The 17,621-nt window shown below is 38.2% G+C and overlaps 1 protein-coding gene across 1 annotated transcript in view; it reads left to right on the top strand.

The window, feature by feature from the left end:
• LOC140600808 (uncharacterized) overlaps positions 1-17,621 on the top strand; it is a 69,078-nt gene that overhangs the window by 1,538 nt on the left and 49,919 nt on the right. The gene's annotated exons all lie outside the window — the stretch shown is intronic.

The following is a 17,621-nucleotide window of genomic DNA, read 5'->3' as shown; positions in this document are numbered from 1 at the left end:
CCCCATTTTTACCTGCAGGATAAAATAAGGCAGAGAAATTAACTTGCCCAAGGTTGCATGGCAGAGCTGGGTTCTACAACTCTGTACAGGGCATAATGCTTGGATGAGTTCCCACCACCTCTGCTTGTGTTGAAGCACTTATTCTTCTACACCTGGGTTACTTGGAGCAGCCTCATAATTTTTCCTTTAAAAAAATTTTTTTTTTTTTATTTATTTGAGGGAGAGAGTAGTGTGTAACAAGATGGGGGAGGGAAAGGGAGAAGCCGACTTCTTGCTGAGCAGGGAGCCAGATGCAGGACTCGATCCCAGGACCCTGAGATCATGACCTGAGCTGAAGGCAGAAGCTTAACCAACTGAGCCACCCGGTGCCCCAGCCTCATTCTTTTCCATGCATTCTCTCTGCTGTTTCTGGAATGCCCATACTCTCTTCAGCAAAGCTTTCATATTTTTGTGCACACTATTCTCTCTGGCAGGATTGTTCTCTCTCCCTTTCCTAATTCTTCCATCATCTCTAACACTAACACATCATGCAAGATTCACTTTGGCATGGCATTTGCTGGTGCCCCCAGGTGGAGGCCTATATCAATGATACTTATGTTCTTCTGTTAGGGTGCTTATTTGTCTCCAGCATCAGACTGTGAGATCCCAGAGAACAAGGACTCCTTCCTTCTTATATCTTTGTATTTCCTAGGTCTAGAAAAGGGTCTGAGACATGGTGAGCATTCTGTAAATCTGTGTTTAAATGATTCCACTCAAATAGCGCCCTGTGAGGCCTATAGGATCCATTTGGCATGTGTTCTAGGTGAACTTGTATTGTCACACCTGAAAACCAATGCGGAAAAAAAGATATATAAAAACTCCACAATACATAGACAATGAATGAGAAAGTAGGAAATAAGAAAGTAATAAAAGAAAATTAAATGGTGGGGGTGCCTGGATGGGTCAGTCAGTTAAGCATATAACTTGATTTTGGCTCAGGTCATGATCTTGGGGTCATGAGTTCAAGCCCTGCATTGGGCTCTGTACTCCTTGGGGAGTCTGCTTGAGATTTTCTTTCTCCCTCTCCCCCTATCATTCCCCCTACTCTCCACTCATGCACACACACACACACTCACTCACTTTCTAAAATAAGTCTTTAAAAATAAAAAAGAAAAGTAAATTACAATGTGAAGGAGAGTGGGTCAATTAGGTTGGACAGTCAAGGAAGCATCTGAGCTGTCCTAAATGGTAAGAAATCAGCCAGAAAATGTAGTTGAAGGTAACTCCTGCATTCTTCTCATCCCCTGTGTTCGTTCAGTCTTCCCTTCTTTCTTTTGGATATTTGTTTGTTTATTCATGTGAGAGAGAGAGAGAGAGAGAAAGCACAAGCAGCAGAGGGAGAGGTATGCACCTCCCCTGGAGGTGGGAGGGAGAGTAGCAGACTCCTCACTGAGCAGGGAGCCCAACCCAGGGGCTTGATCCTAGGACCCTGGAATCATGACCTAGCCGAAGGCATGTGATTAACCAGCAGAGCCACTCAGGTGGGACCTCTTTATTTTATTTAAAACATTTTTAATACAAGTGTAGTTAACATGCAGTGTTTTGTTAGTTTCAGGTGTACAATCTAGCAATTCAACAATTCCACATATTACTCAGCGCTCATCATGACACCTGTCTTCTTAATCCCCATCATCTATTTCACCCATCCTCACCTACCCACCTCCCATCTGGTAACCATCTGTTTGTTCTCTATAGTTAAGATTCTGTTTCTTGGTTTGTCTCTATTATTTTTTCCCTTTACTCATTTGTTTCTTAAATTCCATATGTGAGTGATATCATACGGTATTTCTCTGACTGGCTTACTTCACTTAACACTATACTCATTAGCTCCATCTATGTTGTTGTAAATGGCAAGATTTCATTCTTTTTTATGGCTGAGTAATATTCCATTGTATATAATACTATTTCTTCTTTATCTGTTCTTCTATTGATAGACGCATGGACTGCTTCCATAATGTGGCTATTGTAGATAATGCTGCTATAAACAAAAGGGTGCATGCATCCCTTTGAATTAGGGTTTTTATATTCTTTGGGTAAATATCCAGTAGTTTGAGTCCTGGATCGTATAGTAGTTCTATTTTTAATTTTTTGAGGAACCTCCATATTGTCCTTTAATACTAGCTCTCGTATCCTAGAGCACTTCTCTATCTAAACACTCCTCTCCTTACCCACAGCTTTAAATACCATTTATAGGTTACTCTTGAAGTCACATTTCCAGCCTAAACTGTTCCCATGGGTTCCAGGCTTATAGACCAGACAACCTTCCTAACATTTCCACTTGAAAGCTAAATAGGCATCTCAAAGTTAACATATCCCACACAGAACTATTGATTTCCCACCCCAAGGACAGGAATGCATCCAGATCTGAGTACAAAGTTGAAACAGGATCTAGAAAAAAACAGCTGAGAAGCGAGGCAGGATTCTCTCTCTAGACTTCACTTCTCTCTGGGCATCTGTTTTGTTATCATTCTTTGGTCCTCAGGCTCCATGACAGAATATGGCTGTTTACAGCTCATGCAATCTATGTTGTAGGTTGAGGAGTTGTGAGTGCTGTTCAGATAGTTTCTGCTTTCCACCTTCTAGGCACTTGCTAGGAAGGTACTTTCCTTATAGTTCAGGGGATGGTGGGAGGAGGGGAGTGACCAGAAGATGTGAATAGTTCTGTCCAATGAGTTATGAAGAAAAATGTTATGTCACTGCCAGGTTGAGCAGTTGATTCCTTATGTGAGATCCTCCGTCACCGTCTTCTTTCACAATGTGATGACAACATTCAAGATGGTGTCTGTCCCAACAGCCGGTATCCTTGAGTAGCTGCTGTTGTATAAAGCGTACTGATCATCCTGTGATGAACAAATGGGAGGAAGAAATGCAGTTTGTTGTTATTTTTGATGATGTTATGGCAGTAAAATGTAGCCTATATAGGCTGCCTGGGCTCTTTCTTCTCTTGATTTTAATTCCAAATACTTGGGGGATAATTTCTGATTGGCTCAGTTTGGGTCTGGCTTCTAGCAGTTGTCCAATGATGAATGACAAGGGCTGGGGTCATATTGTATCTTATACAGAGGGGCTCTCTACTACAGTAAAGGGGGTCATAGTGAGTAGGCAAACATTCCACAAGGGTGTCTCCTGTAAACACGTGGTTATAAAAATTCGACCATTGTATACTGATTTTAAAACAATATATGAAATTGAAGCACTTTGACCTTTTACATAAAAATTTTAGACTCTCATTATTCATTCAATATTTATTGACCACCTATTACATTCCAAACTCTTTTAGGCACCAAGGACACAAAGGCAATCCAGAGAGAAAAACCCTTGCTCTCACAGAAACACAAATAAATGAAATGCATTAATATACAATGATGGCAGAACTAAAAGGATATGAGTCAAGGGTGAGGAGTGCATTCGTTACCTATTGTTGCTTAACAAATTACCCTCAAACATAGCAGGTTAAAACTGTAGATATTTATTATCCCACAGAGCCTTTTGAGGGTCAAGACTCTAGAGGCAGATTAAATGGGGGATCTAGCTCTAAGTCTTTCATGAGGTCTCAGCCAAGCTGGCTGAGCAGAGCTGCAGATATCTCAAAGCTCCACTGGGGCTGGAGAACCCATGGCTGAACTCAATCATGTGTTTATTGGTCAGTCACTGTACCTCATTGGCTGTTGGCCAGTGGCTGACCTACTCCAGGGGCACCTGGGGGCTCATTATAAAATCTTTCAGGAGCTGACTCCATATTTCACTGATGAAGCAATGTCCGCAAAAAGATGCAATGCAGTTTTCTGATTATTTAACTTCATGACTGAGTGGCAAGGAATGATTTATGGAAAGAAAGCTTCAAATCATAAATTGAGGCTTATGTAGAATAGGCTAATTATAGAACTCTAAGGAATATAATGGCCAAAATGAGAGAGAGACTTGTGTCAATTAATATTTATTGAACATTTACTATATGCCAAGTTTTTTGCCAAATGCTTTATGTAGTTCTAGAAGGAGAAAAGAAATTTCAAGACAGTTCAGATGATGACCTCAGATAAATGGTCTCCTTTTTTCCCTATCCATTTGGATTCATGTTTTTTGAGTCTTAGAGGAAGATTATAACGGGAAGCAGAAAGAAGTGATATTCCCACATAATCTGTGAGAGATTTTGGGATCCCAAGGCAGTACTCCTCAGGAACTACTGAGACAGATTATAGTACATATAGGAAATATGTCTCTTGTTGAACTCAGAGAAGCCTCTGTACAATGTCCCATGGACATGAAGTGATTTCAGGGGACTGTTAATCACATTCAGCCCTTACAAGGAGGAACTTGCTGTGGAGGTTGTGTCAGAGCCTCTTGGCATCTCATAGGCAATGTCAATGAAGAGAAAGAGAAGAAAAATAGTTGTATTTTTGATATGGCCCAGATAAGCTATGGAGGGACCCATGAAAACAACTCCTGGAAACTGCCACACATGTTGAGGACCCTTTAGTGAAGGTAAGAGAGTAGCTGGGGACACTTTGCAGAAGGGATGGAGAGCCCACAATAGCAATGAGGATGAAACAGAGAAAGGTGTGACACTTAGATATTTATGATAGGAAAGAATGCTTCATTTTTCCCCCAAGATTTTATTTATTTATTCATGAGAGACACACGGAGGCAGAGACATAGGCAGAGGGAGAAGCAGGCTCCTTGCACAGAGCCCAAAGTGAGACTCAGTGCAGGACTCCATCCTGGGATCATGCCCTGAGCCAAAGGCGGACACTCAACCACTTAGCCACCCAGGTGTCCTAGAGAGAATACTTCTGATGGATGTTATAAAGATGTTAGAAGGTCCTATACTTACTAGTAAAGTATATTCTCTTCTTCCTCATTATTCCATTGCTCAGAAAGTTGAAACTCTTGGTTAGACCCCTTTTGAAATAGGAAATGGAGATTGAAGATTATGTAAAAAGAAATGTGAGGAAGAAAAAGAGCAAAGAAATAGAAGAAAATTTTTTTCTAAATATAGGAGACAACTAAAATTTATTCTGAATATATGTTCTTTTTTTAAAATATAAATTCATTAGCCAACATAAAGTACATACTTAGTTTCAGATGTAGTGTGCAATGATTTATCAGTTGTGTATAATAACCAAAGCTCATCACATCATGGGCTCTCCTTAATGCCCATCACCAAATTACCCTATCCCATCACCCACCTCCCCTCCATCAATCCTGTTTGTTTCCTATAGTTAAGAGTTGCTCATGGTTTTTCTCCCTTTCTGATGACTTCCCATTCAGTTTCCCTCCCTTTCCCTGTGATCCTTTGCACTGTTTCTTACATTCCATATATGAGTGAAACCATATTATAATTGTCTTTCTCTGATTGACTTACTTCACTCAGCAGAATACCCTCTAGTTTCATTCATGTCGATATAAATGGTAAGATTTCACCTTTCTGAAGGCTGGTAATAATTCCATTTTGTGTGTGTGTGTGTGTGTGTATGTATATACACATATATACATACACACACACACACACACACCATATTCATTGTGTGTATATATGCCAGCAGAATATATATATTCTATATTCTATAAGAAGATTTATATATATATATACCATATCTTCTTTATCCATTGTACCATATATTCTTTATCCAATATTCCATTGTGTATATACATACCATATCTTCTTTATCCATTCATCTGTCGTTGGACATTTGCACTCTTTCCAGTTTGGCCATTGTGGACATTGCTGCTATGAATACTGGGGTGTCGGCGTCCCTTTGGATTATTACATTTGTATCTTTTGGGTAAATATTTAGTAGTGCAATTGCTGGATTATAGGGTAGCTCTGTTTTTAACTTCTTGAGGAACCTACCTACTGTTTTCCAAAGTGGCTGCACCAGCTTGTATTCCCAACAGCAGTGTAAGAGGGTTCCCCTTTCTCTGCATCCTCACCAACATCTTCTTTTCCTGTCTTGTTCATTTTAGCCATTCTGACTGGTGTGAGGCAGTATCTCATTGTGGTTTTGATTTGTGTTTCTCTGATGCCGAGTGATGTGAGGCATTTTTTCAGGTGTCTGTTAGCCGTATATGTCTTCTTTGGAGAAATGTCTGTCCATATCTTCTGCCCATTGCTTGACTGGATTATTTGTTTTTGGGGTGTTGAGTTTGATACGTTAGTTATAGATCTTGGATGCTAGCCCTTTATCTGATATGTCATTTGCAAATATCTTCTCCTATTCTGTAGTTGCCTTGTAGTTTTGTTGACTGTTTCCTTTGTTGTGCAGAAGCTTTTATAATCTTGATGAAGTCCTAAAATTGTTCATTTTTACTTTTGTTTCCCTTGCCTTTGGAGCCATGTCTAGCAAGAAATTGCTGCAGCTGAGGTCATAGAATTTGCTGCCTGTGTTCTCCTCTAGGATTTTGATGGATCCTATCTCACATTCAGGTCTTTCATCCATTTTGAGTTTAACTTTGTTATGGTGTAAGAAAATGATCTAGTTTTATTCTTCTACGTGTGGTTGTCCAATTTTTGCAACACGATTTATTGAAGAGACCGTCTTTTTTCCACTGGATATTCTTTCCTGCTTTGTCAAAGATTAGTTGACCATAGAGTTGAGTGTCCATTTCTGGGTTCTCTATTTTGTTCCATTGATCTGTGTGACTCTTTTTGTGTTAGTACCATACTGTCTTGATGATCACAGAGTTGCAATAGAGCTTGAAGTCTGGGATTGTGATGTCACCAGGTTTGGTTTTCTGTTTCAGCATTCCTTTGGCTATTTGGGGTCTTCTCTGGTTCCATACAAATCTTAGGATTATTTCTTCCAGCTTTGTGAAAAATGTCAGTGGTATTTTGATATTCTCAATATATGTTCTAGAGATAGAACCACTAGTCATAAATATCAGTAACTTTTGAATTGTGGTTTTCCACTGGCTCTAATAATGAGTTTTCTCCTTTGTAAATTTTTTACTGTAGGTAGTTCTAAAAGCTTGTAAACATAAAATTGCTTCATGCAGCTTCTGTAAGATGGCTCTGGTGCACCCTGGGATCCACATTAATATCTTTTTCAAACACCTTAGATCAAGAAAAGTGATCCACATAATGATTTATCTTAAGCATAAGTTAAAAATCAATAGCTAAACCACTGACAAAGCCATATTTTTAACTCCTATATTATAGCTGTCCTATTTCAGTTGGCATTTAATTATTCAGAGACCCAAAGAGATAGATAGCTCTAAAGACCAGTACACTTGATCTGTGAGATTTGGAAATTCTTGCCAAAGGACTATTCACTGATAGCATTGCCGTTACAGAGGCACTGGCCTTATAAAAGAATGAATTTTTAAAATCTCTGGCAAAGATCAACATTTAGATGTTTGGGCCACCAATGTGTATGTTTGTGTATGTACACACACACACACACACACACCATACACATACATATATGTTGGAAAGAGACTAAAATAATATTTTTAAGACTTTCAAGGTAATTCACCATATATAATGTAACTGCAACTCAAATATTTTGTTTAATCCATTGATATGATCCCTTAATTCCCCTCAATGAAACCACATCATAAAGAAGCTTTTAATGTGTCAGGGCAGGCAATAGTGAGGATAAGAAAATATGGGAGATGTAATTCAACTATCTATTATAAATTAAAGCCAAAGTAGAGCTTGGAACTAGCTACACATGAATGTTCCTTTAGAGTACTGTATATTTCCATTTTATTGGATTCCTCAGAAACTAATTGCTCTGTTCAACAAGGTCTCTGTGGGATAATCATATTGCTATCTTTATAAATTATTCCTTATTTTTTAATGGAAATTTCCCAGTAAAATAAGAATGGAATTTTTCATAAATCAAAATGTCTTCCTATATCATCCATTTATTGAACTGTTGTGGACTAAAAAATGGCTCTCCAAAGATGTCCATGTCCTAATCTCTGGAGCCTGTGAATATTCTACCTTTCATACAAAAGGGACTTTGCAGATGAGATTAAAAAGTGGTATGGATCTCCAGATGGGGAGATTATCCTGGATTATCCAGGTAAACCTAATGTAATCCAAAGGGCCATAGGGGACGAGATGGGAGGTGGGCAGAATCAGAAGGGATAATGTAAAGGTGGAAGCAACACTCCTAGTCAGAGAGACAGGTCAGAAGGTGCTAGGCTGCTAGCTTAAAGATGCAGGAAGGAGCTAAAACCCAAGGAATGCAGATATCCAAGTGCTGGACAAACCAAAGAAATAGGTTCTCTTCTGCATCTTCCAGAAGAGACACAATCCTGCCACCATCTGGTTTTAGCCCAATGTAGTTGACTTGGAAGTTCTGATTTCCAGAACTATAAGATGGTAAATTTGTGTTGTTTTAAGACCTAGATTTGTGATAATTTGTGGCAATAGGAAAGGAATATACCAACTAAATAAAGGCTTAGATCATTTCTGTTTTATAAATGAATAATATTAGCCAGGTAGATTTCAAACTTCAGAGTGTTAGTTGCCAAAATACTATGCCATCTCTTACTTCCACCAAACATTTCCCCTTCATTGCACCTTTATCCTGCTGTTGGCTGAACATTCTTGTTTGATATGACTTTTGACATGTATTCAGTCTTGACAGAGAGAAAGCCAGTTAACTCAGCTAATATAGGTTTTTTCGTTTAGCTTTCTTTGGGCTTAGCCATGTGCACTGGTTTTTTAAAGTTTATAGCTTAAAAATGTGTATATTGTTGCCTTAAAAAACTCACAAAGGCATTTTATACTCAGCCTAAACCAACCAAACTTTAATATTTAATAGCTTTAATGAGGCCCAGGTCTACAATTCAGCTCTCTGAATTATCCATCAGAGATACTGCCCTCTGATCCTGAATACCACACAACAGAGGAACTAAAATATCTATTATTCTCTTGCCCTTTGTTAAACTATTGCCATCTAGGATTTAGAAACCTTTAAAAGAGTCTTACTTTGGCCTTACTTTTCATAGTCTAGTTCCTAGAAAACTAAATGTAGTCACATTGTTAACAGAGTTCAATTCCATTCTTAAATTCCATTTTAATTCATGATTTTCTTTAGAATTCTTAACTGAAACTGACAAAGTTAAGAATTTAAAAGAAATACTGAAATTCCAATGTTATTAGAGCATCTTGACTTTTAGTTATCATAGTATAGATTTTTGTAACATTTCAGAAAGGTTAGAGAATCACATTCACTTTCCCTTTCTGGAGGATTTTTCCCCTAGATGGTAAAGCTGAGATAACAGCCCCAAAGAACATCTGTGGGTATTGAGTAGATGCATAAACTTTTGACTGCTCATATCTTTGTGTTTGGAGAAATGCCCCACAGATGAGTCCTATAAGATCTTAAGCATTGTTCTAGGCTTGGCTAGAGGCAACTTATAGCCAAGAAGATGAGATTATCCCATATAAAACTGTCCTGGTATCATAGATGAGCTCATCATCCAGAGTCACATTGAATAGCCTGCTTTCAAGTCAGAAGAGGGGGAATTCAGTGAACTATAAGTTGGGTAAGGAGAGCTTTTAACTGAAGGAAGTTCTTGAGTCCTATCTTGAAAGATAGCTGGTATTTTCATAAAGGAAAAAAGAAAATGGTATTCTAGCTGAGGAGATAATTTAACAAAATTAACTGGTCTAAAATGGCAAGCATTGTGGAGAAAAGCTGGCTCAGTCTCAATTCTGCAGAATCAAAACAAATAAGGCTCTTTCCCTTAAATGTTTTCACTAGGGTTGTACACATTTTCTACTGAAGAATTGCTCTGAGTTCCTCCATGTTTATTTCAACATCCTCTTGCAAACCTGTATGCCCTTACATATCACCTACCCTTTGTTTAGAATGCTTTTGCTTTTCCTGGTAACTCTACCCCAAATAGACCAGAAAAGTCCTACACATCTTTCAACACTCAAATAGCACTGCCCTCATTTTCCCAGGCAGAATCAGGCTCCTGGACTTTTGAAATACCTTGAACATATTTAGAGTTTAGCACTTAATTCGTCTATAGTATGTTCTCATTACTGTAGTTTTGTTTGTTTGCTTTTATTTTGCTGAAACATTTAAAAGTGTGTTCCTGAAATCATATTATATTACCCTTGAATATTTTAGTATGAGTCTCTAACAGATAAGACATTTTTTGAGATAAGTACCTTTTTAAATTATTTAAATTCAATTAGCCCAACATATACTAAATCATTAGTTTCAGATGTAGTTTTCAATAATTCATCGGTTGAGATAAGGACTTTTAAGAACAGAACACCACCGCCATTATCACACCTCATAAATTAACAATAACTCTGCAATATCTTTTTACTACCCAGTCTTTATTCAATTTTTTAATTTCTCTAAAATGGATTTAGCTGACTACATCCTCAAGGTTCCAATTTGGAGCTTCTAGAACAACCATAAAGATTTGTGTTTTACCATTGGAGTACCTTAATATTGTCATTTAAACTGATTGCAGAACTTCTGTTTTAGGCAGCACAGCTAAGACAAAAATTAAGATAGAAAATAGAATGGAGAATAAAATTTCAGCCTTGAAGACAGCATGGTTTTGGATTTATTACATAATGTACTTTTCTGAGCCAGTTCATAGCTTTCTGGGGGAGAAATCCATCTTGTCCAGCAGTAGTCCCAGGACAGCTAACGAACAGTTGGAGATGCAATAACCTCCTGAGGGTAAGAACAGGACTTTCCTTATGGGTCTTAAGACCATAGACTCATGGTCAAACCAAATTAATAATAATAATAAAGCTAGAATATATTTTCCACTCCCAATATTTCTTTCCACGGTGGAGTATCTAAATAAGTGTAACATTCCTGGCCTCTCTCAATCCCTTCCTCAATTTGCCCCAGGAAAGTGAAATGACTTGCCTGATCTGTAAGTTTTGGAAGAATAAACTGTGCATGTTTAACTCATCTCTGTATTCTTGGAACTACCTTTCCACAGGGTGTAGGAAGTCTTTGTTCTCTATGATATAACCTGGGCAAGTCTCCACCCTGATAGAATGCTGTTTGGGTAAATCTGCCTTTGGCATTCATCGTGCTGTCCGTTTGGACTTGCATGCTGGCTATGGACCCTAATATAGCCTTTATTGGAAATCCACATGATGTTTTGGTTTCCATATGTTCTATTCCTAGTCTTCTCAGTGCTTTTAGAATCCTGATAGCAAATTGTTTCTTTTTCTTTTTTTTTTTTAAAGGATGATCAAATTATCATTCTTTTAAATTTTTATTTATTTATGATAGTCACAGAGAGAGAGAGAGAGGCAGAGACATAGGCAGAGGGAGAAGCAGGCTCCATGCACCGGGAGCCCGACGTGGGATTTGATCCCGGGTCTCCAGGATCGCGCCCTGGGCCAAAGGCAGGCGCCAAACCGCCGCGCCACCCAGGGATCCCAGCAAATTGTTTCTTAATCCAAACTGTTAGACATAGAGTGGATTACACGTCCCCTCTTCAGTAGCATCCAGTGCTTGACTGTGGTGTGATCTACTGATCTACCTCCCTACATGTTATTGGTAATGCTTATGCTTTTTCACTTACCTGCCCATTCTTTTTTTTTTTTTTTTTTTTTTAAGATTTTATTTATTTATTCATGAGAGACACAGGCAGAGGGAGAAGCAGGCTGCACGCAGGGTGCCCAATGTGGGACTCGATCCCGGGACTCCAGGAGCACGCCCTGGGCCAAAGGTAGGCGCTAAACCACTGAGCCACCCAGGGATCCCCTATTTTCTATGCTCTTGAATAATTTAAGTAGTGTTGGAACTATCAATAATTTATATTTTCCTAAAATCATCCTTTTAATCCAGGTTCTCAAATTTATTGACTCAGAGTTGAGCCAAATAGTTGCTTATGAATCTTGCAGTTTCCTCTGTATTTGTGGTTATTCCATTATCATTTCCAATTATTGTGCTTTGTGGTATCATTTCCCCCACTTGATTAGCTGACCTAATGGTTTATGTTAATCTATTTTTAAGATTTTTGGAGAAAGCATTTGTTGGGTTTACATGATGGTTTTGCATGTTTCTCTTTTTAAATTCATTATTGAATACATTTTATTTATGATTCTTCCCTTCTGCTTTCCTTGGCATTCTTTTTTCCTAACTTTAGTCTCTTTGGTAAATATATGTTTTCTATCTATGAATTTTCCCTTGAGCTTTGCTTGTATCCCATCCTTCTGATGTCCTGATGAGTAAAGTCCTTTGATAAACAAGCAGATTTGCTCATTTGAGAGATCTATAGTCCTGTTAGGAGATAGTTGAATGATCTATTGTTTGGGTAAATACGTTTTCAGGAAGTCTTTTAAGCAATAAAGTTATTACCAATAATTTCCTGACCTTCCACTAAGAGGTTGTATTTGGCGCTGCATCGGTATCAAGCTTGGCTAGGTGGTTTGTTTCAGACAATGACATATTAACAGATGGTTCATTGAAGGATTCTGATGTTCTTTCCTCTCTGCCCAGAATCAGTATGTCCTTGATTGGGGTTGTTCATTTGTGCAGGGTCCCAGAATGAAGATGTAGAACAGAGGTGCAGCTGACCAGTGAAGGACATATATTGGGAGCAAGAGATAAATCTTTGTTGTTGTGAACTGCTAAGATTTTTTAGTTGTTATTGCAGCATAAGCTAGCACAACTATCTGCTATGGCATGTATTGGATATATATACATACACATGTAGGTATATAATCTATACTTCTTCATATGTACCTTTATATAGTCTATACTATATTTCATGTACACCTAGATATGATATAGAAACATCTTTTCAAAAATTGGTATAAGTAAAATTTATGGAACTTAGGATACAATTTTTGCTAATTAAATTATTATAAAGGTTTTATAGTTGTGTCTTTACTTTTATGACACATTTGTGGTCAGAGCTATGATTTGTTTGATGACAAGTCTTTTGTCAGAAAAGTTCCTCTGTTACAACTTTTTCTTTCAGAAAAATCCTTTGCTCTATACCCATCAGCTTTAAGACATGATTCTAGAAAACCACTACTATGAAAAAAAAAAGACACTGCCTCTACTTGTTTGCAATTTTTAAATTCTGATTTCATTACTCCTTAAAACCAGTGGAAATGACCCATAATCATAGTAACATATTTTTATAAATGTTGTCTCTTATAGAAGAAAAATGTCTTCTGTGACTATCAGCATGATGTATAAAGACAGTTTTAAAAAAATTATTCTAAATAGGGGCACCTGGGTGGCTCAGTCAGTTAAGCATCTGCCTTCTGCTCAGGTCATGATCCCAGGGTCCTGGGATTGAGCCTGCATTGGGCTCCCTGCTCAGTGGGGAATCGGCTTCTCCCTCTTCCTTTGCCCCCCTCCCCACCTTACCCCCACTCATACTCTCTCTCTCTCTCTCTCTCTCTCTCAAGTAAATAAAACCTTTTTAAAAAATTCCTCTTGGGCAGTCTGGGTGGCTCAGCGGTTTAGCATTGCCTTCAACCCAGGGGATGATCGTGGAGACCCAGGATTGAATCCCATGTTGGGCTCCCTGCATGGAGCCTGCTTCTCCCTCTGCCTGTGTCTCTGCCTCTCTCCCTCTCTGTGTCTCTCATGAATAAATAAATAAAATCTTGAAAAAAAAATTCCTCTAAATGGGAAAAAAGAAAATATTTTAATTTTTTTCTTGAAACCATCATCAAGAAGTCAGGTAATGTTTAAAGATTCCAAAATATGCATCTCATTTTGAAACCACAGATTAAGAGTTGTACTTTTATTTAGCGAGTACTTATATAATTTTATAATTATTTTAATATTATGTCTTACTGAACACTCTTTGTTATAGATCTAAACAAAAACAAAATGCCAAAAAATTTTGAAAGTATTAATTTTGGTTTAATACCTCCTTCTCTGTATTGTCATTATTGTACAATGGCAAAGCTGGCATGTGAAAATTTGATTAAATGTCTAATTTTTGCCTTATAAATCCCAATTTTCAATATGTTAGTACAAATCTGAGTTCTAGCATGCTAATCTCTGAGTAATCAAATATGCCTAGGAAAAAATAATCCTCAGGGAACTGCATTTACAGACCATATGATTTGCATTATTAGTATTTTCCATGTAATAATTCTACACATTGTTATCATTAGCAACACTATTTCAATCATGAATATCACCAAGTTCAGAAGAAATCATTTCTGAATTGTCTCTATTAGGCCATGATCAAGAGGAAAAAATACAAGACTGAGTTTTCCTTTACTGTTGTATCTGACATTTTTAAATAGACTCATTTTCTGTGGTTTCATGTAACCTATTACATTTGTCACTGGATGGCATGGAGGCCTGTCTCTCATTAGCACTTCCGCTTGTACTTGAGAAAAATATCCTGGAAGAAAAAAGATTCAATTTGCCTCCCCTGGATTTGGAGGCATTTGATTTTTTGAGAATTTCAGTAAATATCATCTCTAATTTTAGTTGAATACCCCTTACCATATGATATTACAAGATATAACTAACATACTATCCGCCTAGAAATATGTTTCTCTTTGATCCTAAAAATGGCTTTTGATTAAAAAATTGGCTCTCCATTATGTTAAGAGTGAGATAGAATTTAAGTAGTGGTGGGGGAGACTGATCTGTAAAAGAACAAAAGAAGAGATCGGAATTAAATCTGTGACTTTATCCATCTCTTAATTTTTTCCCTCCTTTATGTTTATCTGAATCCAAGATTTCCCTATAAACTTCCACAGATTTGAAATGTATTTATACTGTATAATTTTGTAGTGGGTTTGTCTGTAGTTGTCTGTAGTGTTTGTGTGTGTGCGCACATGTGCATGTATGCGTGTATGTGCATGTGTGTTGTCTTTGCAAGGAAATTTTGGAAAGTGTTTTATTTAGCCTGGTTATTTGCCTCGCTCCTCTTTTTTACCCCCCTCCCATCACCAAAGATGTCCTTATAGCATCTGTTAATGATTCTCTGTTGAGGTGAGCTATTCGGGATAAGACAGATTTCCCCTTGTCCCACTCACCAATGGATATATCTTAGTGTAAGTGTGAATAATCTTACAGTTATGCAAATCAGACCTTATCACTCCCATGCTTAAAATTACCCATTGGCTCCCTCTTACCTGCAGGATGAAACCCATACTCCCCTATCTAGAAAACAAGGTCTTTATGATCTGGTCCTAATCTTCCATTCTGGTTCTCGTCTCCCCTTCTGTAGGAGTTTGAACAATCTATAGTTTTTCTACAAGTTAAAATTTGATCCCTTTGTCTTTACACATCTATTTGTGTGATCTTGGGTGGCTTTCACCAACAGGGGAGGCTAATTCTCTTTCATTCAAATACTAAACCTTTTTAGGAAAGCCTTTCCTACCTACCTCAGGCATTTTCCAGAATTCCTGCTGTACTTTATACGCACTTACTGAACCAGAGATGGCTAATGTACTGTCAATCCAATAGCCAATCCTTTGTTTGTTTCCCAGAGTTAGGAATCTCTCATGGTTTGTCTCCCTCTCTAGTTTTTCCCACTCAGTTCCCCTCCTTTCCCTTATAAAAATTGCAGGTTTACATATTTTTAGGGAGAAGAAATCCAAAAGTTTTTAAAAATAAAATTTGCAAGGGTATCCATGAGCCATAGTATAAATAGTCAATGTTAGGGCAATGGCAACTTTAATAACTTCTTCATCTGTTTTGCCAAGTTCCTATGAATAAGATTCCAATAGGTTAGTCCCTCAAACAGGTAAGTCTCTCCCACTCTCTAACTCCATCTACCAAGCAGTTTCTCTTGGCTTGTATTTTCACTGTAAACTTCTTCCTTTGGTGTTTGCCTATAACTGTTACTAAGATTTTGATGGGAAAACATCTTTACTACATCTTTGCTCCATTCTGGGGCATGCGGAGTTTCAATATTTGAACGCCCTGGCAGACAGATGAACAATTGTTTCTATCAGTGTTGACAGCACCAAAAGGCCTGGTGCTCTACAGTCAGTTCTGATATTTTCCTTTATTCTTCACAAGTGTTTGCTCAGTTCATTGTGATAATTGGAACTTGAATGCTCACTCATTCAACATTGTTTATGACCTCTGTTGACTTTGAAAATTATGTTTATTTCCAAAGTGATGTTTTCTTTACTCATTTTATTAGATATTTTTATGCTTCACACCTCCTTTAATCAGACAAAGGAGTTAAAATAAAATTTAAAAATGTTAACGTTACTGAGTGAGTGAATGAATAAACAACACTGAAGGGGAAACACTGGGTCTAGGTATAGCTGAGAATGGAGTCTGCTAAGTTGCCACTCACCTTGACTGGGTCATTGGTATCTCATACCTATTCTATTTTTTCAAAATGAGCATGCTTCTGATAGATGCTGCTGAAATAATAAACCATACATTTTTTTCCCTGGTATGTCCTACCGGTCCTTCTCCCACCTGGTTGAAAGGGCATTCCACATTCCCTGTAGCAGATTGGGAAAGACACAACAGAAAACAGAAAGAAGGCAAACCTTGCTTTTGTGTTTCAAAATTCTACGTCTCAGTGAAAGGGGAGGAACTTCCCTACAGTACCTGGACTGTAGATTGGGAGACTGTATGGTAAGAGAAAGCTTGGAGACATTCTTTAGGCTAGGAAGATTGAGAGAGAAAGGGAGAAGATATAATTAATTAGGGAAGAGCATGAGGGAAGTGGGATGGACCATGGGAGAGAAAGAGAGAGGGATGGCAATTCAACATTCACTTGAGCAAGCAGCCAAAGTATTCACTACCTACATGCCATAAAGGAGTTAAGCCAGTGCTCATAGGATGTCTAGTTTCCCATGGAGTATCCTCTGGGTTGAGGAGCTATGCCACTTGCTCTTGGTGCTAGCTTTTTTTTTTTCTTTTTTTAATCTATTTATTCATGACAGACACAGAAAGAGAGGCAGAGACACAGGCAGAGGGAGAAGCAGGCTCCACTCAGGGAGCCCGACATGGGGGTCCTGGGTCCCCAGGGTCCTTGATCCCGGGTCCCCAGGATCACACCCCAAGCCGAAGGTGGTGCTACCACCCGGGCTGCCTGGTGCTAGCTTCTTAAGGAGAAACTCCTTTGCAAGAGTTAAGATGCTACCAATGGCTCCAGAAGTAGTTATGACTTTTTTTTCCCAGAGCTTTTGATTGAGCTCTACTGGATCATGCTGTGGGGAACTACTTCTTTTTTGATGTGCTAGGGCATCCACAGTCCCTTTGAAGGAAGGCAGTGTCTTGGTCAGTAAGCCTTGTGGAGAAAGCAATAGTCTTGTGACCCTGGGGTTTAGGTTTTTAAATATTTTCTGGCATATAACATAAAAGTTCTCCCTTTTATTTCCTTTCAAAGAAGAAAAATTGTTTTGGTTAGGCAAGATGAGGGATGGGGCCAAAATAAGGCACAAAAGTGGAGAGGTAAGAGAATGATAGAAAAACCTTGAAGCAATACACACCACTATGTGATTCTTGAAAGATGGGGAGAGATGCTCCTGTCATGTCCATCCCTTGTTGGGTATGTTCCAGAAATACTGCTGAAGCAGCACTGCATGTTCTCACCTCCCATTTCCACAGCTTCCACAGGGGTTAGTGGAAGTACTGAGGGAAGTGGAAGTATTAAGTAATACTCCTATCCATTTT

Source organism: Canis lupus, chromosome 12 (assembly GCF_048164855.1).
Source record: "Canis lupus baileyi chromosome 12, mCanLup2.hap1, whole genome shotgun sequence".
Lineage (NCBI taxonomy): Eukaryota > Metazoa > Chordata > Mammalia > Carnivora > Canidae > Canis > Canis lupus.
This window is presented reverse-complemented; position numbering and strand designations above follow the sequence as displayed.